At 46.7% G+C, this 20,853-nt stretch overlaps 2 protein-coding genes, 1 long non-coding RNA gene and 1 pseudogene across 3 annotated transcripts in view; 2 read left to right on the forward strand and 2 right to left on the reverse strand.

The window, feature by feature from the left end:
- Window positions 1–20,853, forward strand: part of LOC106991302 (low-density lipoprotein receptor-related protein 11-like) — a 284,456-nt gene that overhangs the window by 248,202 nt on the left and 15,401 nt on the right. The gene's annotated exons all lie outside the window — the stretch shown is intronic.
- The window catches only part of LOC114108720 (UL16-binding protein 2-like), a 189,493-nt gene that overhangs the window by 126,184 nt on the left and 42,456 nt on the right, over window positions 1–20,853 (reverse strand). The gene's annotated exons all lie outside the window — the stretch shown is intronic.
- Window positions 11,891–14,145, forward strand: LOC114116193 (uncharacterized). Its single transcript, XR_003590214.2, has 3 exons — window positions 11,891–12,003; window positions 12,186–12,313; window positions 13,060–14,145. It is a non-coding gene; the product is annotated as an uncharacterized LOC114116193 (long non-coding RNA).
- On the reverse strand, window positions 17,266–18,153 carry LOC114116083 (EP300-interacting inhibitor of differentiation 1-like; annotated as a pseudogene).

Genomic DNA, 20,853 nt, shown 5'->3' on the forward strand with positions numbered 1-20,853 from the left:
CAATGGACACACCAGTGCTTTCTGGGAGTTTGGCTTCAATGGACAGCTGTGCCTACTCTTTGATTCGGAGAATGGACACTGCACAATGGTTCATCCTGGAGGGAGACAGATGAAAGAGAAATGGGAGAATGACAGGGCTGTGACCAACTTTTTCAAGAAGGTCTCCATGGGAGACTGTCGGGCCTGGCTTCAGGCTTTCTTGGTGGGCTGGGAGAAAATGCTGAAGACCTCGGGTAAGTGAGAAGAGCATGAGAAAGTGGTCGTCCTCTCATGGTGACATGGACCCACTCCCGTGGTGTGTGTGTGTGTGTGTGTGTGTGTGTGTGTGTTTGAGAATGTGATCCGTCAGAGGTGAGTTGTTCTTGGAGAGCAATGGCCCGGGGATGCTCTGTCAACCTCCTTCCTCTTCCACTCCTGACGTCTCTCCTCACAGCACAGGCGTTTGGATCACTGAACATAGATTTTTGCTGACCCCAAACCTGTAGACATCTTTTTGATTTCTTGGATTTATTTCTCACTGTACCCTCTTTCCAGAATCTTCTTCTAAATGTCACCAATTCCACTTTGGGAAAACTGTCAATACCGCCTCTGCTGTAGCTCCTGAGGACTGCATCCTCAGGTCACCGTCTCTGATGTCACAGCAGGACTGAGTGGCTGTGTTGGAAACCTTGCTCCCCCATTAGCTGTCAGAGCCCCGTAGGACTGGGCTCCTCCCTTCCCCCCATCTCGCCTGAGGATCTATCACAGGGGCCTCCAAGTGATGGGTGCAGGCTGTCTGCACAGTAGGGGTACTGAGTCAGGGGGGCGAGGAGGCATCTGCCGAGTTTGGGGTCTGGACAAGGGCTTAACTCTTACTCTCCTTGCAGCATCGCCAACCACAGTCCCCACTACAGTGCAGCACACGGCCCCAGCCAGCAACCACATAACCAAGATCATCCTTGGGGTTTTCGCCGTTTTCATCATACTAAGCATCATAGCCTGGATCCTTTACAAAAGAGGTACTGAGGGCAGAATTCAGAGGGAAGGCGGGGGCACAGGGCCTGGTGTGAGGATGGGGAAGGCGAATCCCAGCCAACCCCTGCCCCTCACTGAACCTCCTTATCCTGGAAATAAGCCGGTGAATAAGACCCCATATCACCTGAGAGCAGAACTCAGACAAGCTCCGCCCTGAGTGCTGAAAAGTCCCCACTGTCAGGTGACATTGTGAAAAGGGAGGGGCCTTCACTAGGCTGAGGGCCTACTGATGCTTAAAGGGTTTAGCCAAGTCCCCTGGCTGAGCACAGACTGCTGGCTGGCAGGGCCCAGGGTAGTTGGTATGAGAACAGCAGGCACTCAGGGTGACGGCAGGACTCAGGGGGGCTGAGAGCAGCATGGGGGCTCCACGATATGTGTCAGCAGGGAGGGGACCCACCCAGGGCCCAAGATGAGAGGGGCCGGGCTCTCATCCCAAGAGGAAGGCTCTCATCCCAGACCCAACTCCAAAGGCCCGTTCTCACAGGAAGTGGCCTGGGTCAAGCAGGCAAGGCAGGAGCCATACAGCAGAGACTGGGGGAAGGGCTGAGGCCAGGCCTGTGCTCCTGGAGCAGCAGCAGTTGTGGGTCAGCATGTGGCCTGCATGTCACCAGCCTCCTGGGGACCCAGAGCCTCCATCACTGACCGGCCCTGCCTTGAGCAGAGGTGCCTGGGGATGGTGGGCCTGAGCTGGGTTGGAGGCACCCAGCTGAGCGGGACCAGGAAGAGATGGGGGGCAGGGATCCTAGTCCTGAGAGCTGTGTGTGCTGCTGGCTCAGAGGCTGGAGGGAACTAAAGAAGGAGGTTTGCCTGCAGTCCCCACGGCTGTCAGGAAGCCAGACCCCTCCTCTGGGGACCTGCTCCCTGGTCCTTTAAACCCCCCTCGGGGAGGATCCAGACCTCAGTAAAGGGAGCAAATTGATTCCTCACTGGCTCCAGTCCTGAGCCTGAGCAGGGGGTGTCAGGGCCTGGGGTGACTCTGTGATGCAGGAAGGAAGGAGGAGGTGACAAGAAGCTGCTGGGCCTGGGGTGGGGGTGGGGGTGGAGGACACAGGAGCACCTCAGTGAAGGCGGGACTAGGGGGGCTGGGGAGGGGCCGCCCCAGGAAAGTGACAGGATTTCCTCAGCCTCCTGGTCCAATACCTGTTTCTTTTCTGCAGGAGACGGTGCTCTCAGGAAGCCCAACGGGCTCTGTCAGCCTGAGGACTCAGTCTCTGCTTGGACGCCTTTGTTCTCCTGCGTTCACTTTAGAGCCAGGAGATGAGACCCAGGAATTCGGAGCCTGCCTTCCAGTTATGATGACAAGGTGGCTTCACTGTCTCGTGTCTCTTGTCACATCTGGTGAACAGCCTCCTCAGTCTCTTTTTTTTCCCTAGCCTATTTTACCTCTTTCTCTTGGTGCTAAGTGATGGAATCCATGTACTTGAAATGTTCAACTACTTGAACAAGAAATCTCCTCAAATAGGACACTTTCTGTCTTCTAGTTTGTGAAAAATCAGACTCTTGTCTGTATGGCAATCTCATTGTTGCAAATGATGATAATGGGAGAAAAGTACCATCGGCTATTACAGGACTCAGGGATTCTTTGTATGTTCAGAGAAACAACTTTAGAGTATTTTCAACAAATAAAATATTATGCCTGAATGCCTCTTTTAGTCATTTTATTTCCTAATATGAATATTTAAGTCAGTATCTTGCTCTTGCAAAAGACATAAATACTTCAACTTTCTCTTTCTAATCAAGGAGGGAACTCGGGACAATTCACCCTTTCTCCACCTTATGGGATTAAATAGAACTGATGATTCAGCTACATTTATTGTGGAAGCCAAGAATAAAAAGAATGCTCTTAAAGTTACATGCGGTCTAGCTGTCAATCCCAATCCTGATACCTGGATCCAAAGACATATCCTGGAACTTGTGCAATGAGACCGTTTTTTATTTCATCAAGATCTGCACCCTCAGTAGTGACTCTCCTGTGCTCCTCTACACCTCCCCCTCTCAAAGGAGAGGCCAGACTTCACACCACACACTATCTCTGTTTTGAGAAGTAGATTTATTTCCCCATTGACAGAGGATCATAATCAGAATAGATAATGAATTACTACAAATAAATAAGATAAATTGTAACTTTCTGGCCACTGATTGAGCTGTTCACATATGATGAATTGTTGTTCAGTCGCTAAGTCTTGTCCAACTCAGTGACCCCATGGACTATAGCACGCCAGGCTTCCCTGTCTCTATCTCCGGAGTTTGCTCAAACTCATGTCCATTGAGTCACTGATGCCATCCAACTATCTCATCCTCTGTTGCCCTATTCTCCTCCTGCCCTCAGTTTTTCCCAGCATCAGGGTCTTTTCCAAGGACTTGGCTCTTCACATCAGGAAGGCAAAGTATTGGCGTTTCATCTTCAGCATCAGGCTTCCAATGAATATTCAGGATTGATTTCCTTTAGGATTGCCTGATTTGATCTCCTTGCAGTCCAAGGGACTCTCAAGGGTCTTATCTAGCACCACAATTCAAAAGCATCATTTATTCAGGGCTCCATCTTCTTTATGGTCCGACTCTCACATATGTGCATGACTACTGGAAAATCCATAGCTCTGACGGGATAGACCTTTACAGCAAACTAACGTCTTTGCATTGCACATTCTACTCCACATCTTTCTTCTTTCCTCTCAAACCAATTTTACCACTTGCCTTGATGGTCAGTTTTGCTTTCTTATCATGCATGTGTTCAGTGGAGGAGCACTTTTGATTTCCTTTAAGTACTTTTCCTTTGTGTTCACAACTTGACCAACTGTTTGATGTGAAAGGCCTGGCTTCTGCCCTGTCTTGGCTTTTTGAAATGTCTTTTTCAAAAGCTTAACTATTCTACCCTTGGGTTTAAAGACAAAGACGTCTGATTCTTCCTCTCACTCGGACATGTAGAGGCCACTGTTTGGTTATTCTTTTCTTCTCTTAAGCTTTTCTTCCAAGGAGCAAGCATCTTTTCATTTCTTAATTAAAATTAATTTTCATTTAATGGCTTCAGTCGCATTCCACTGTGATTTTAAAGCCCTAGAAAATAAAATCCGCCTCTGTTTCCACCTTTTTCCCATATTATTGCCATGAAGTGATGGACCTGGATGCCAAAATCTTAGTTTTTAGAATGTTCAGTTTTAAGCCAGAGTTTTCAACCTCCTTCACCTCCCCCAGGAGGCTCTTTAGTTCCTCTTTGCTTTTTGCCATTTGGGTGGTATCATCTGCACATCTGAAGTTGTTGTTATTTCTCCTGGCAATCTTGAATCCAGCTTGGGCTTCATCCAGCCCAGCAATACACATGATGTACTTGGCATAGAAGTTAAATAAGCAGAGTGACAACATATAGCCTTGACGTACTCCTTTCCGAAGTTCAACCACTCCATTGATCCATGTCCGGTTCTGACTATTGCTTCTTGTCCCGCATACTGGCTTCTCAGGAGACAGGTAAGTGTGGTCCGGTACTCCCATATTTTAAAGAATTTTCCAGTTTGTTGTGATCCATGCAGTCAAAGGCTCTAGTGTAGTCAATGTAGCAGAAGTAGATGTTTTTCTAGATTCCCTTACTTCTTCTGTGATCCAGCAGATGTTCGCAATTTGATCTCTGCTTCCTCTGCCTTTTCTAAATCCAGCATGTATATTGCAAGTTCTCCATTCACCTACTGTTGAGGCCTCAGTTCAGTTCAGTTCAGGCGTTCAGTCGTGTCCGACTCTTTGCGACCCCATGAATCACAGCACGCGCGGCCTCCTTGTCTATCATCGTCTCCCGGAGTTCACTCAAACTCATGTCCATTGAATCAGTGATGCCATCCAACCATCTCATCCTCTGTCATCCCCTTTTCCTCCTACCCCCAATCCCTCCCAGCATCAGAGTCTTTTCCAGTGAGTCAGCTCTTCTCATGAGGTGGCCAAAGTACTGGAGTTTCAGCTTTAGCATCATTCCTTCCAGGGAACACCTAGGAGTGATCTCCTTTAGAATGGACTGGGTGGATCTCCTTGCAGTCCAAAGGATTCTCAACAGTCTTCTCCAACACCACAGTTCAAAAGCCTCAGTTCTTCACTGCTCAGCTTTCTTCACAGTCCAACTCTCACATCCATACATGACCACTGGAAAAACCATAGCCTTGACTAGATGGACCTTAGTCGACAAAGTCATGTCTCTGCTTTTGAATATAATATCTAGGTTGGTCATAATTTTTCTTCCAAGGAGTAAGCGTCTTTGAATTTCATGGCTGCAGTCACCATCTGCAGTGATTTTGGAGCCCCTCAAAATAAAATCGGACACTGTTTCTGCTGTTCCCCACCTATTTGCCATGAAGTGATGGGACCAGATGCCATGATCTTCGTTTTCTGAATGTTGAGCTTTAAGCCAACTTTTTCACTCTCCTCTTTCACATTCATCAAGAGCCTTTTTAGTTCCTCTTCACTTTCTGCCATAAGGGTGGTGTCATCTGCATATCTGAGATTATTGATATTTCTCCCGGCAATCTTGATTCCAGCTTGTGCTTCTTCCAGCCCAGTGTTTCTCATGATGTACTCTGCGTATAAGTTAAATAAGCAGGGTGAGGCCTGGCTTGAAGGATTTTGAGCATGACCGTGTTAGCATGTGAAATGTGTACGATGGTATGAGAGTTTCAACATCCTTTGGTATTAGAATGAAAAACGACATTGTCCAGTCCTGTGACCATTGCGGAGTTTTCCAGATATGCTGACATATTGAGTGCAGCATTTTAACAGCATCATCCTTTAGGATTTTAAATTGCTCAGCTGGAATTCCATCACCTCCACTAGCTATCTTCTTAGTAATTCTTCCTAAGGCCCACTTGACTTCACACTCCAAGATACCTGGCTCTAAAGGAGTGACCACACCATCATGGTTATCCAGGTCATTAAGACCTTTTTTGTACTCTTCTTCTGTCTGATTTGTCACCCCTTTTTCATCTCTTCTGCTTCTGTTAGGTCCTTTCTATTTGTCCTTTATTGTGCCCATCTTGGCATGAAATGCTCCCTTGGTATCTCAAATTTCCTTGAACAGATCTCTAGGCTTTCCCTTTCTATTGTTTCCCTCCATTTGCACCGATCATCTAGGAGGCCTTTCTTACCTCTCCTTGCTACTCTTGGGAATTCTGCATTCAGATGGAGAGATCTTTCCTTCTCTCCTTTGCCTTTCACGTCTCTTCTTTTCTCAGCTATTTGTAAGGCCTCCTCAGGAGTCATTTTGTCTTCTTATATTTCTTTTTCTTGGGGATGGTTTTGGTCAGCGCCTGCTGTAAAATCTTGTGAACCTCTGTCCATAGTTCTTCAGGAACTCTGTGTACCACATGTAATCCCTTAAATCTATTTGTCACTTCCACTGCATAATATAAGGGAGTTGATTTAGGTCATAGCTGAATGACCTAGTGGTTTTTCCTACTTTCTTCAATTTAAGTCTGAATTTTGCAATAAGGACCTCATGATTTAAGCCACAGTCAGCTCATGGTCTTGCCTTTGCTGACTGTATAGAGGTTCTCCACCTTTGGCTACAAGGAATATAATCTGTCTGATTTCAGTATTGACCATCTGGTAATGGCCATGTATAGAGTCTTCCCTTGTTTTGTTGGAAGAGTGTTTTTGCTATGACTAGTGTGTACTCTTGACAAAACTGAAAGTAGCCTTTTCCTGCCTTCATTTTATACTCCAAGGCCAAACTTGCCTGTTACTCCAGGAATCTCTTGACTTCCTACTTTTTCATTCCAATCCCCTATGATGAAAAGGACATTTCTTTTGGTGTTAGTTCTAGAAGGTCATGTAGGTCTTCATAGAACTGTAAACCTGTCAAAAGATTGAACATATCTTGAATAATCAGCCTGACAAAAAATTGCTGGGATATCCTCATATGTTCATATAACAGACAGCCTTTAAAATAAATCTGGATCAAGTGGTACAGGAAATGCAATAACAGGAGTTCTCATACATTGTTTGTAGGAGTAAAGCTGAATCCTATCTTGAGATGTATATTTCACTATATCTCAACAGTAGATCATTTGTCCATCTTACTACACAACCAACCCAATGTTAGTTCCAGATGGAAAATGTAGACCAAAAGCCATGTAGATACAGCAAAATCTCAGAGATAGTCCAGGCTGTGTTCCAGACCAGGGCAATAAAATGAATATCATAATAAAGTGAATCACCCAAATTTTTCATTTCCCACTTTGTATATAGTTAATTGACACTGTCCAACATCTGTTAAGTGTGCAATAGCTTTACAACTAAGTAAATAATATACAGAATTTCATTAACAACAATTTGTTTCTAAAATAAAGTAGTTTGAGCATCATCTCTGTCTTCACAAGTCAAAATCTTTTTGCTTGTCTTGTCTCAGTGTCTGTCTGCTGACTGATCAGGATGGTGGCTGCTGAAGGTTTGGGCGGGTAGGAAAATATATGAAAAGAAGACAACAGTGAAGTTTGCCACATCCTTTGACTCTTCCTTTCACAGATTTCTCTAGAGGATGCAGTGCCCTTTAACCGTGTTTTTACCCACAGGAGAAGTTCTTCGAAAATTGAAGTTCATCCTCTGCAGTCTGCCACTGCTTTTTTCAACTAAGTTTATGTTATATTCTAAATCCTTTGTTGTCATTTCCATAAACTTCATAGCTTCTTCACCAACAGCAGTTTCTGTCTCAAAAGCCACTTTCTTTGCTCATGCATAAGAATGAATCCTCCTTCATTTCAGCTTTATGATGCAGCTTTATGATGCAATTGCCGCAATTCAGCCACATCTTCAGGCTCCACTTCTAATTCTAGCTTCCTTGTTATTTCCACTTCATCTGCACTTACTTTCTCCAGTGAATTCCTGAACCCCTTAAAGTCATCTGTGAAGGGAGAAATCGACTTCTCCCATACTCACATTAACGGTGATATTTCAACCTATTCCCATGATTCACATTTTCAGCGGAATCTATAATCATGAATCCACTGTAAAGGGACTTCCCTGGTGGCCCAGTGGTGAAGAATCTACCTTCCGATGCAAGGAATAATAGCTTGATACCTGTTCAGAGACCTAAGATCCCACATGTCACCGAACAACTAAGCCCACATGTTGCAACTGCTGCACCCAGGCAGCACCACTAGAGAGTCTGTGTGCTGAGATGAAGGATCCTGCATGACCCAACAAAGTCCTTGCATGCCTCAATTAAGACCAATGCAACCAAAAATATAAATTAGCAAATGTTTTTTTAAAAGACTATATCATTTTTTAAAAAATGAATTCAGTGCAGAAATTTTTCAGTTGACTTTGCCCAGATCCCACAGAGGAATCTACGCAGCTATAGCCTATAATGTGCTTCCTAAATATAATGAGTTGAACATCATAATTACTCCACGATCCATGTGCTTCGGAATGGATGTTGTGTTGGCAGCCATGAAAATAACATGAATCTCATTGTACTTCTCCATCACATTCTTGGATGCTTTGTCAATCAGCAGTAATATTTAGAAAGGAATCTTTCTTTCTGAGCATTGGTCTAAACATTGGACTCAAAACGCTTGGCGCCAATGTAAACATACCTGTAAACAGGTGTGCTGTCATCCAGGCTTCATTGTTTCGTCTAAGGACAACAGGCAGAACAGATTCAGCCTAATTCTAAAGGGCTTTAGAATTTTCCAAGTGGTAAGGGACCATTGACTTCCAGTAATCTGCTGCATTAGTCCTTATCAAGAGAATCAGCCTGTTCTTGGAATCTTTGAAGCCAGGCATTGACTACTCCTTTCCAGGTATCAAAGTCCTGGTGTGCATCTTCTTCCAATAGATGGATATTTTGTCTACACTGGAAATCTCTGATTCAGTGGAGCCACCTTCATAGATTGTCTTAGCTAGATCTTTTGGAAAACTTGCAGCAGCTTCTACATCAGGTCTAGTTACTACACTCTGCACTGTATGTTATGGAGATGGCTTCTTTATTTAAACTTCATGAACCACTCCTGCTATCTTCAAATTTTTCTTCTGCAACTTGTTCACCTCTCTCAGCCTTCATAGAAACAAAGAGTTAGGGCTGTGATCTCGATTAGGCTTTGGCTTCAGAAAATGTTGTGCTCGGTTGGACCTTCTATCCAAACCCATAAACCTTTCTTCATATCAGCAATAAGGATGTTGTGCATTCTCAGAAAGAGACCTACTTAGAGAACAAACTTCTAGTTGCTGGAGCTGGGATGGGGAAAAGGGATATCGTTAGGGAGTATGGAAAGGTCATGTACACCCTGCTCTGTTGAAAATGGATAGCCATCAAGGACTTAAGAATGGCACATGGTGTGTCTGTGTGTGTGTATACTCCTTCTGTGTGTGTCCAACTCTTTCTGTCCTCATGGACTGTAGCCTGCCAGCTCCTCTGTCCATGGCATTTTCCAACCAAGAATACTGGGGTGGGTTGCTCCTTCCTTCTCCAGGGGATTTTCCCAGCCCAAGGAACAAACCCACAACTCTGCTCAATGTTATGTGACTTCCCTGTCAGGATGAGAGTGTAGGGGGAATGCATATATGTATGTATACGGATGAGTCCCTTAGCTGTTCACCTGAAATGATCCCAACACTGTTTGTAAATCAGCTATACTCAATACAAAATAAAAAGGTTTAAAAAAAATTGTTTTTTAGTTGGAGCAGTTGAAGCAAATTCTGGAAAAAAGATACAAAGAGATGCAAAACCCAACTGCCACTTTTGAAGAGCCCAGAGCAAAAGCAGGATGCCTCACATGCCCCTGGTACACAACAACACTTAAGGGTTCAGCCAGTCACCTAGCCACCCCTCTGACCTGGACACACCCCTCCCCTCACCCCACAGAAGGAACCAGCTCGCCCCACCCCCTGGAGGAGTGGGCACCCAAGGAAACTGTCATTTGTTCTCACTCCCCTCTGCTGCAGTAGTGGCCCCAATAAATCCTTGCCTCAATTTCTTTTCATTAAGAAATTTGACTTATTTCTATTGTCTGGCCTCTGATTGATTTCTACTGATTAAGGAGGCCAAGAGCCTGGTGTGTATCAATTTGGGGACAAGAGACACATGGGGGCTGGGAGGGGGACAGGACTCAGGCTTGGGTGGGGCACCAATTTAGTGGGTTCAGGTGATCAATGTGTCAGGGGAAAACTCTCATGCATAGACCTGGGGGAGAGGACCCTGGGTTTAATCTCTGGCAAGAGGCAACACGGGGACCACATAGCCCCAGTGGAGGAGGCTGGTGAAGAGGCAAGTGATTAGGAGAGCAGGAGAAAGATGAAAGGACAGCGTTAGAGCTCTGGTCAGGACAGCCACATAGGAGAAGACGGGCCACTCTGGACAGGCCTGGCCACCCCCAGACACAGAGTAGCCCCAGATGGGAGTGAAATCAACCGGGAGGTGATTTTAACGAGTGTCAACAATGAACATCCTTCCAAGAACATGAAACTCCACCTGATTGCTCTTGCTACTTCCTTAATATTCTGCTCGCATCCATTTCCATATCTACAAATAGTGAAGCCAGCCTCACTCAGTGAGAAGACATGAAATGGAGCACTGCCCGTACTGAAGTGTCAGCGCGACCTTCCGAGGTCAGGGCTCAGTCACCCCTGAAGCTAGCAAAAGCCAAGAGCCCCGTGATAACAGAGAGATGGATCCCTCTGTCACAGACGTTGACCTCTCAATGTCATTGATAGATCACTATGTCATAGATAGACCACTTCCCAAGAATTAGGAGGTCTTGTCAGTCCCAGAGAGTGATGGATCATCTCACTCTTCATCAGCGGATAGCCCTGAGATGTGAAAGTGAGATGTTCAGTGCTGGCTGGATGCTGCATACAGGTAAATTATGAGGGGGAATAAAATGGATCACACAGGCTACCAGTGTAGAACGAGCAGCCGGAGGAGACCGCCAGGGGGCGCCCGGTGGCAGCGCTGGATCCCGGTCTCCGCGCGGAACCTGCAAATTCAGGTTCTGGCCTCAGTCCTCAAACTCTTTCTAATGAGCAGTTACTTTGGCCCACAAAAGACCTAGGACTACTCTGGGGCAGAAACAACTAGAAAACATATTGCTTATGACACTGCAGTTAAGGGCTGTCTGCAGGCCCTTTCCACAGATCCGCAGAATTCTTCGGTTGGGGGTGGTTGAGGGGTGGTGGTGGATGGCCTGGAAATCCGGAGTCTTTAAAAAAAAAAAAAGCAGGGCTTCCCTCCTGCCTTAGTCGGTAAAGCCTCTGCCTGCAACGTAGGAGATTCGGCTTCGATCCCAGGGTCAGGAAGATCCCAAGGAGCAGGGCATGGAGACCCACTGAAGTCCTCTCGCCTGGAGAATCCCCATGGTCAGAGCAGCCCGGCGGGCTACAGTCCTCGGGGTCGCAAGAGTCGGACACGACTGAGCGAGTAAACCACCACCGCAGGAAGACAGGCGGGAATGGGGAGGAAGGTTGAGGGGCGAGAAGGACTCGGAGGAGAAAAGAAACGGGGAGGGACGGGAGGAGAAAGGAGTGAGTGGGGGTGGGGGGGCGGCTGGGGGAGCCATGCGAGGCTTCGGACGCCGGAGAAGGAGCCGCCTGGCTCCCCTGGACCGTCCGGGCGTCACCTGAGGAGGGCGGGGAGGTGACACGGCGGGGCAGTGACACGGCGGGGAAATGGCGGGAGTGGACGGGAGGGCGGGGCGGAGAGTGGAAGGGCGGGGCGGGCTCTCATATAAATAGATCTGGTCACCGCGCGAAGTGGGAAGATCTCCTGGAGAAGGAAATGGCAACCCACTCCAGTACTCTTGCCTGGAGAATCCCAGGGACGGAGCAACCTGGTAGTCTACAGCCCATGGGGTCGCCGAGAGTCGGACACGACTGATCGATTTCACTTTCACTTTACTTTCCGCGCGAAGTCAGATCAAAGCACTTTCCACGTGGTGATGGGCTGGACCACTGACTCCGAAGCGCCTCTTAGTTTGGCTGCCCTGCTTCTCCTCGTGGCTTTCCGGTTCTGCCCGGCGCGAGGCGGTGAGTTCATGGATTAACCTGAGGGGAGCGGACACGGGGCCTTAAGACCCCAAGAGGGAAGAGGGTGTCCCCCGGGGTTCGGGGAACGTCGAGCCGGGACCGCCTCCCTGCTTTTAGACCTCCGCGCGCTCCTTTCCCGCTGGTGTCCTTCTCCCACTTCTCTCTCATCCGTCTCCCTCCAGAATGAACCACGGTCCAGTGTCCATTCTCCGAATCAAAGAGGAGACACATTTGTCCACTGATGCCGAACTGTCAGGATCCACTGATGTGCCCATCGTCTTCACACCAACATGTCATCCTGCCCTGCAAGGTGAGAGGGTCTGCCCCCACCGTGGTAAAGAGCTCAGCCTCTGGGCTTGACAGATTCTTTGCCCCACCTGGGTCCACCTCCCCTGAGCCCAGCTAATCTGGCCCTGTTCTCTCCTCCAAGGCCTGCTCCTTCCACTGGACTACTAGGGAAGGACCAATATCCTCCATTTTATTTTTTACCTGAAAACAATGAATGAGTTTAAGCCCCCAGTCTGCTCCTTCTGCACTTGGACTTTCTAACTCACCTTTGACCCTGTGGTTCTCCGACGTAACATCAGGCAGTTGCTCCCTGAGCAAGTCCCCGACGTCTCTGAGTGTTTCAGTCTGTGTTTCCGAGGCCTTTGTCATTTTCACTTCCTCCCCCAATGGACTTGTGAATTGGATCTTAGCACGACCACAGTCATAGGAGAGAGAAACCTTTCCATCTACCTGGCCTTGAACCACACACCATGGTTGTCCATGTCTGGGCTGAGAATCGATGGTAAAGTTATAGCAAAGAGAGTGAGCATCTGTGAGGGCAAAAGGCAGGTGAGGGCAGGGTTGGCAGAAAAAGGCCCATAGGCCTCCTCCCCTCAGTTATGTGAGAGCAGAGTGAAGGTGCAGGGCTGGCCTGGCAGAGCAAGCATGGTCCCTCCTGCTCCATCCCCAACACTCCATAGAGCCAGTGCCCCTCCCTTCTTTGTGGAGAAGGAGAAGTCCCCTGCTGGCAGAAATTGCACATCATGGATATCTCCCCTTGCCCACCAGGTCCATACCCAGGATTGGCCAATACACAGCCTTTCTGGATATATGCCAGACGGCTCTGCAGGAAAAGCCTAGATGGAAGAGGACTTTCAGAATCGAACCCAGTGTGCTGCCAGAGATGGACCGCATGTGGGGGCTGCTTCTGAGGAGCATTTCATTTCTAGAACGGAGCCCTGCCGGGAGCCGGCTTGGGGAATCCCGCCCATGGCAAAGGTCATGAGGTTAAGGGGCCCGACAAGCAAAGGCGAATCGGGCCTTAAGGGAGCCTCCCTGGATCTGCTCGTGCATCTGCCCCCAATACCAGAGTTTGCCTGCCTTGCTGCCTTATGCCTTTCACCTATACTTCTGACATTATGGGGGGCTATCCCCCACCACCTCTCTCTGTAAAGGAGTTAACTTAGGACTCCAGTTTAAATCTCCTGGGCATGACAAGGGTGTTTCCATCCAAAAACTCCTCTGACGGCTCTCTAGCCTGCCTGACAGGATTATCCGGCCACATCTGATTGTTTACAGCCTCCCAACCGTGAGAGGAATGAGATGCTTTAAACTTTCTAAAAACAGACTCTTCTGAGAAGTTAGAAAATTATTAGTATTAGCGAGTTAGTTAGAAATTATGTTGGTGAGGGGTTTCATTGCTGAGTTAATGGTTGCTGCCAGGCCTCCATATCCTTAGGCACCTGGGAGTATGTTAATCAATATAATTGGAATGTAGAAAAAGAAATATAGTAGTTTTGATGTTAGCAATACTAGACTTTTTGAGTTAATGAATTTTCTCTTTTGTTATAGGTCACTGTACTCCTCTTTCTTTGTTGTAAATCACTGTGTCCTTGCTATGTAAAAATGCAACTTTATCACTATCTTAAGACTAAATAAATCTTAAGGGGAAACAAGCTTTCTGATAGATTAACCTTTATCAATAGAAAGAAAGGTGGGGCCATAAAATGTTAATCGGTCTCCAGACCAGAAGATATTGTAAAACAAATGTAAGACCCTTGTAAGAACAAAGGTATGCTGAGAACACATTTATCTCTATTTACAGCTAAAAGTATAAAAAGTGGACCTGGAAAATAAAGAAAACGGACCAGTTTCTGGAAAGAATGGTTTCCCCTGCGTTGTCTTTTTCTCCATTTCTGGCTGAATTCCCATCTGGAGCGCACAGGCTCACCGAGTCTACTTTTTTGCCCTGGCTTCTAATACCCACGCCAGAGGGAGCCCAAGGCGGGGCACCCTCCACTATTCAAGTGGGCACCAGTGGCCTACGTAGACGGTGCAAACTCCTTGTCTCAGAGTTTTATTGGTTTTCCGCATAAACGAAGTTATTCAGCCTCTTTTCTCCACTAATTTTCCTACTACACTATTCTTTCCTAATCTCTCTTTTCTAATTAAATAGTCCTTTCCTAGACGCTGACTCTGTCCCCGCTTCGAATTCCCTGGATCCACTGGGGCTGGACCCTGGGAGAGCCCCTTTTCAGAATGCATCCCCAGAGAAGGAAGCCACGTTCCAGTGAGGAGTGCCCTTTGATCACCACAGTAAGTGCAGAAGTCCTTTCCTTCTTTCCCAGTGAGCCACATGACCATGGGCTCAGGTAAGTGAACCTGAAGAAACAGAAACGACTTCCACATTCATGTTGGACCTAGCATGTTACTAGCATTATGCACAGGGACTGCAGTATCGTCATGGCCTCCCTGTTTCTGAAGTGAGGCTCAGGGCTCCAGGCAGTCAGTGGACAGCTGTGCCAGGCCCTGCTAGCAGTGCTTATCCCTGGGTCCACAGATCCACACCACACTCATTTCACATGGCCTGGATTTCTGACATGAATGGACAATCTTTGTAGTTAGTAAAATACCATTGGGTAAGGGCTACCATAGTAGTAATTTCCACATTCATACTTCTGACCTGAATGTCTATCTCACAATAGTATCCATTCAGTTCAGTTCAGTCACTCAGTCATGTCTGACTCTTTGCAACCCCATGGTCCGCAGCACACCAAGCCTCCTTGTCTATCACCAGTTCCTGGAGTTTACACAAACTCATCTCCACTGAGTGGGTGATGCCATCCAACCATCTCATCCTCTGTCGCCCCCTTCTCCTCCGGCCCTCAACCTTTCCCAGCATCAGGGTCTTCTCAAATGAGTTAGTTCTTCCCATCAGGTGGCCCCTTACCAATATCTCCAAGCTAACCCAGTCCCAAAGCAACAGAAACCACTGTTTACTGTTATTCAAGCCATTTAGCTTGCAGTGTAATTTGTTATGTAACAATATATAACCATTATAATTTCTCAACAAGACCTGGAACTGGGCCTCTTCTCCAGATCGAAGGCCCAGCACAAGCCATCACAGCAAATGGTTCATCAGGACAGCTGATGGGCTGGGCTATTTGGTAACCCCTTTCAGGTACCTGCCCATCTCAAATGGGTAGATGTTTATGTAGAGCGTTTGGCACAAAGTCATGATCACATCGGATCTCTTAGTTGCAGGATGCTGCCTTCTTAGTTGTGCATGCAGGATCTGGTTCCCCAACTAGGGATTGAACCTGGGCCCCTGCATTGAGAGTGCTGGACTCTTGGCAACTGGATCACCAGGGAAGTCCAGAGAACTCATTTTTAACTAGACTTTCAGGGGCCATCCATTGATCCATTGTTTTCATTGTTCCCCAGACAGTGAGATCCCATGGGGAACAAGACTCTGGAGAGGGGTTGTCTGTACTCTTAACTCAAAGTTGTCATCAATGACACAGCTCCTAGCAGCCTGGTATTTGTGGATGACTTCCCTTCTGACCAGGTAGCTAATCCCACAGGCAATGTCAACAGACCTGTGGACCAGGTCTTGTTAAGAAATTCCCTGTGGCCTCTACTAACTTGTGCTGCCTGTGGTTTACTGGCCTCTACTAACTTGTGCTGCCATAAAAACACTTTAAGATTCTCCCAATTCATGTAAGGCAATCCACCATGGGTTTTTCTCCTTCTATACACACATGGGTAACAGGGAGATTTCTGTGATGAAGCCTTCATAGCTTACAACTTTCAGTGAGCATCACTGCCACCTGAATTTCAGAATCTTGATTTTTTTTTTTAACACAGAACAAGAAATGTTTATTATTTTGAATGCTGGTGCATAACCAAAAACAATCTTAATTAGAGGAGGAGACAGAGGGAAACTTCAAATACTGAGGTGGATTTCTGGGAAGATTTAAAACTTTTAAGCGTTGTTCATAATGTCTTTTTTTAGATGTAAGGCTTTCCTTTTACTGGACAATTTTCACTTAACAGTTCTTGCATTATGAAGTTCAACCAGTCTTTTGCCTGTAAAGTTAAATGAAAAAAGAGAGCAAGAGAAACAGAAAAGTCTCTAGTATATACTGATGTTTGAAAGAGTTTGTATTCTTTGTACCTTCATGTACATTTTACAGTCTAAATTTGAAACTTTATTAAGGATGTCTTAACTTTTGCCTTTTAAAAATGTTCAAGGCAACTAATTTTCTTGAATTAAAGATTACAGTAGCTTTAAAAATGATCAAGATAAACGTACAGACAAAATCTCCATTGTTCTTGGAAACACGTTTTAAGATATAGCACACATGACACATACCTCTTTGGGGACTAGATTATCCTTTGAGATCCTGAGGAATACTGGGTGGAAGATTTATTTTACAGCAAAATTTAGCCTTTGATAACCACAGCTTGGATAGCTCACAAAGTTGAATCTTTAAAGTTTTCTCAATACCCTTTAGTCCAAATAACTCAAAGACATCTTATGTCCTAAGCTGGATAAATCAGTCATTTTTTTCTCATATAATTATCATCAGTGGGCTCTTGACTGGCAGTCTATCTTGGTCGTAACTTATTCTTGCAAAGCCATTCCTTACAGTGAAACATGAAAGATTATCTTCCCCAATAGGGGAAATTAACCTGAATAAACAACAAAGTCAAAGCCATAAGTGTCTCTGGACATTCTTGAAAACAGATTTCAACAGTACTAAGATACTATATTAGGTGAAGTTGCTCAGTTGTGTCCGACTCTTTGCGACCCCGTGGACTGTAACCTACCAGGCTCCTCCGTCCATGGGATTCTCTAGGCAAGAATACTGGAGTGGGTTGCCATTTCCTTCTCCAGAGGATCTTCCCGACCCAGGGATCGAACCCAGGTCTCCCGCATTGGAGGCAGACGCTTTAACCTCTGAGCCACCAGGGAAGCCCAAGCTTTAACAATTTTCCTCTTTTTTTCATAACTGTGCAGTCACTACCTTTTTCTACTCTGCTTTTTTTTTTTTTTTAAGTTGGCAGGGGGTGGGAGGTGGGGTGGGAGGGAAGATCAAGCTTTTCATTGGCACAGAACTATTTGGAATGAACCCCAAAGACAGTGGAATGCTGGGTCTCTCCTCAAGCAGCTTCCTCCTCTCTTAACAGCATTTAACTACTCTCTATCAATGATCTCCTAACAGCCGAGTTCTTCAGTCAGACGATTGACAACCATAAGCGAAAACTCTCTGATAAAAGCCAACTGATCAAACAGGGTCTTCTTAGAATGCATCTGAAACCCGCCATCCAGAGATGCTTCTCTGGCTCTGGAGGTTCTCAGAAACATCTTGGTGGCTTCTTCAAGGACCACTGATACTCTGTAGCCCCCACCGCTGAGCGGCTCCTCTTCCGGAGAGTCATAGTCGTCCTCCCAGTCATCGAATTCCTCGCCCTCGCCTTCGCTCTCGAATTCAGGGCGCGTGATCTGGCCTGGCTGCTCCCCAGGGCTGAGGCCCCTCTGGGGCCATTGGCTGGGCTGCCTCCTCCTCCGTGGGGCCTTCCTCCTCCAGCTGTGGCTGGGCCCTGGCCGCGCGGGAGGGGTTCTGGGATAGCTCCGGGCTCCCGCCGCCTACCTTGATACACGGAAGGTCACTCTCACCAGGCCTCACATTCATCTACAGGTCATTGCTCTCTTCATAGAGCTCCGACAGCTTGTTCATTTCAGACATAGTGAATGCAGCTCAAACTCCCCGCAAGTTGTTCGTTTTCTACCCAGAAGCTTGCTCTTTAACTGTTTCTCTTTATTTGGATATTTTGCATCTACTAAAACCCCATGAAAAATACACCTCAAAGTACTTCTTTTAGAGTTATCCTCTCCCTGGATACGTGAAAGGTGAACTTCCAGATGTTCAAGGTGGTTTTAGAAAAGGCAGAGGAGCCAGAGATCCAACACTGCTGGATCATCAAAAAAGCAAGAGAGTTCCAGAAAAACATCTATTTCTGCTTTATTGACTATGCCAAAGCCTTTGGCTGTCTGGATCACAAGAAACTGTGGAAAATTCTGAAAGAGATGGGAATACCAGACCATCTGACCTGCCTCTTGAGAAACCTATATTCAGGTCATGAAGCAACAGTTAGCACTGGACATGAAACAACAATCTGGTTCCAAATAGGAAAAGGAGTATGTCGAGGCTGTATATTGTCACCCTGCCTATTTAACTTCTCTGCAGAGTACCTCATGAGAAACACTGTGCTGGAAGAAGCATAAGCGAGAATCAAGATTGATGGGAGAAATATCAATAACCTCAGATATGCAGGTGATACCACCCTTATGGCAGAAAGTGAAGAAGAACTAAAGAGCCTGTTGATGAAAGTGAAAGAGGAGAGTGAAAAAGTTGGCTTAAAGCTCAACAATCAGAGAACTAAGATCATGGCATCTGGTCCCATCACTTCATGGCAAATAGATGGAGAAACACTGGAAACAGTCACTGACTTTATTTCTTTTTGCTCCAAAATCACTGCAGATGGTGACTGCAGCCATGAAATTCAAAGACGCTTACTCCTTGGAAGGAAAGTTATGACCAATGTAGAGAGCATATTAAAAAGCAGAGACATTACTTTGCCAACAAAAGTCCATCTAGTCAAGGCTATGGTTTTTCCAGTGGTCATGTATGGATGTGAGAGTTGGACTATAAAGAAAGCTGAGCACCGAAGAATTGATGCTTTTGAACTGTGGTGTTGGAGAAGACTCTTGAGAATCCTTTGGACTGCAAGGAGATCCAACCAGTCCATCCTAAAGGAGACCAGTCCTGGGTGTTCACTGGAAGGACTGATGTTGAAGCTGAAACTCCAATCCTTTGGCCATCTGACGCAAAGAGCTGACTCATTTGAAAAGACCCTGATGCAGGGAAAGAATGAAGGGGCGAGGAGAAGGGGACGACAGAGGATGAGATGGTTGGATGGCATCACTGACTCAATGGACATGAGTTTGGGTGGACTCTGGGAGTTGGTGATGGACGGGGAGGCCTGGCGTGGTGCAGTGCATGACCTCTTCCTAGATCCAGAGGCTCAGACCCTCCTGTCTTATACCATGGCCACTGGGCAATTCCAACAGGATACACACTTATGGGGTGTGAACCAGGACCCAAAAGATTCTAAGGAGTCACTACTATCTGCTCCAGGGACTCAAGTCCTAATTAAAGTCTGGAAAGATGGGTCCCCAAAGGCTCAACTCCAGCCCATATGGAAGGGCCCCTACTCTTTAATACTTTCTACCCCCACAGCAGTCAAGATACCAGGACATGACTCCTGGGTTCACTACTCACGAGTCAAGCTGTGGATGAAAACAGAAGACACTCAACATACCTGTGAGTCTCTGGGAAGATCTCAGACACCTATTCAGGACTACAGAGGAGTGCCATTCTAATGAGAACGCCCAAAATCTGGTTTCTGGGGATAAGATTTCTCAGCTCAGCTCTAAAGAGCCAACATATCTTGGCAGGGGTTATACTCCAAAACAGACAGGAGATAGGTCTTCTGATCCCTGAACAGGGAGGGACTTGAGCCATCCTGGCGACAGAATCTGAAATTGGCTAAAGCCCCTACTAGTCTTTGTTATGCCATATTGATACGGCTTATGACTGTTCCATGTATTATCAATTGTCTAACCTGTGTTGTCTCTGCCACCAGGTCAACAAGCTACAACATGCAGTACCAGTTCAACAAAGATATATAAAACTACAGCCGACCATGAAAAATCTCACTCACCCTTACATGGACACCACCGTAAGGACTCTGAGGCCTGAGACTAACAAGAGAGGTAAGCCCAATACCCCTCGCTCTCCCAGTTCAGCAGGAAGTAGCCAGAAAGACCTTGACACCCCTATTCCCAAAAAATTGGGCCTCCCATCTCTTGAGGGGGGAGTGTTAGGTAGTTAGAATAGGAAACAGGAGTCCAAAATGGCGGTGGCTAAAAGACAAGGAAGGGAAAAGCCCGTGAAAAGCGAACAAAGGAAGGTCCAAGGACCAGAGTGAGGACCTCAGGCAGAACAGCACTCCTGGCTAGTCCAACTTACATAGGGCAGGCCCCGGGGCAGCGGTGGAGGGGGTGGGGGGAGACATATAAAAAGAGGAGCCAAAGGGCCGGGGTGCTCTCTCTTCCCCACACGTGTGTGCTCATTCCCTCTCTCTCTCTTCTCTTCGCTTCTTTGGGTCAGCATGCCCTCACGCCTCCAGGATGTATTTTCCTGCTATTTTTTTAAATATAATGGAGCTGTAACACTGATCTAATAGCTATAACATGGTCTGTTCCAACCTGAGAGGTATAACATGGTCTGTCCGAGAGCTATGACAAGCTGAGGGCTCTAATGTCCATCGTTTCAAATTTTTGTTGAGAGGAGACAGAACTGAGAATACACTCGCCTGTCAGGAGGAAAGGACCCACAGGCATCCCTTCCCAATCCCTGTGACAGCAAGTGCGTCCCTCTGTAGGGCTGCGCTTGGCAGAGCAAGGACTGTCCCTACCCAGCCCTGTCATCACCAGTCAAAATGGTGTCTTTT

Source organism: Ovis aries, chromosome 8 (genome assembly GCF_016772045.2).
Source record: "Ovis aries strain OAR_USU_Benz2616 breed Rambouillet chromosome 8, ARS-UI_Ramb_v3.0, whole genome shotgun sequence".
NCBI classification, from domain to species: domain Eukaryota; kingdom Metazoa; phylum Chordata; class Mammalia; order Artiodactyla; family Bovidae; genus Ovis; species Ovis aries.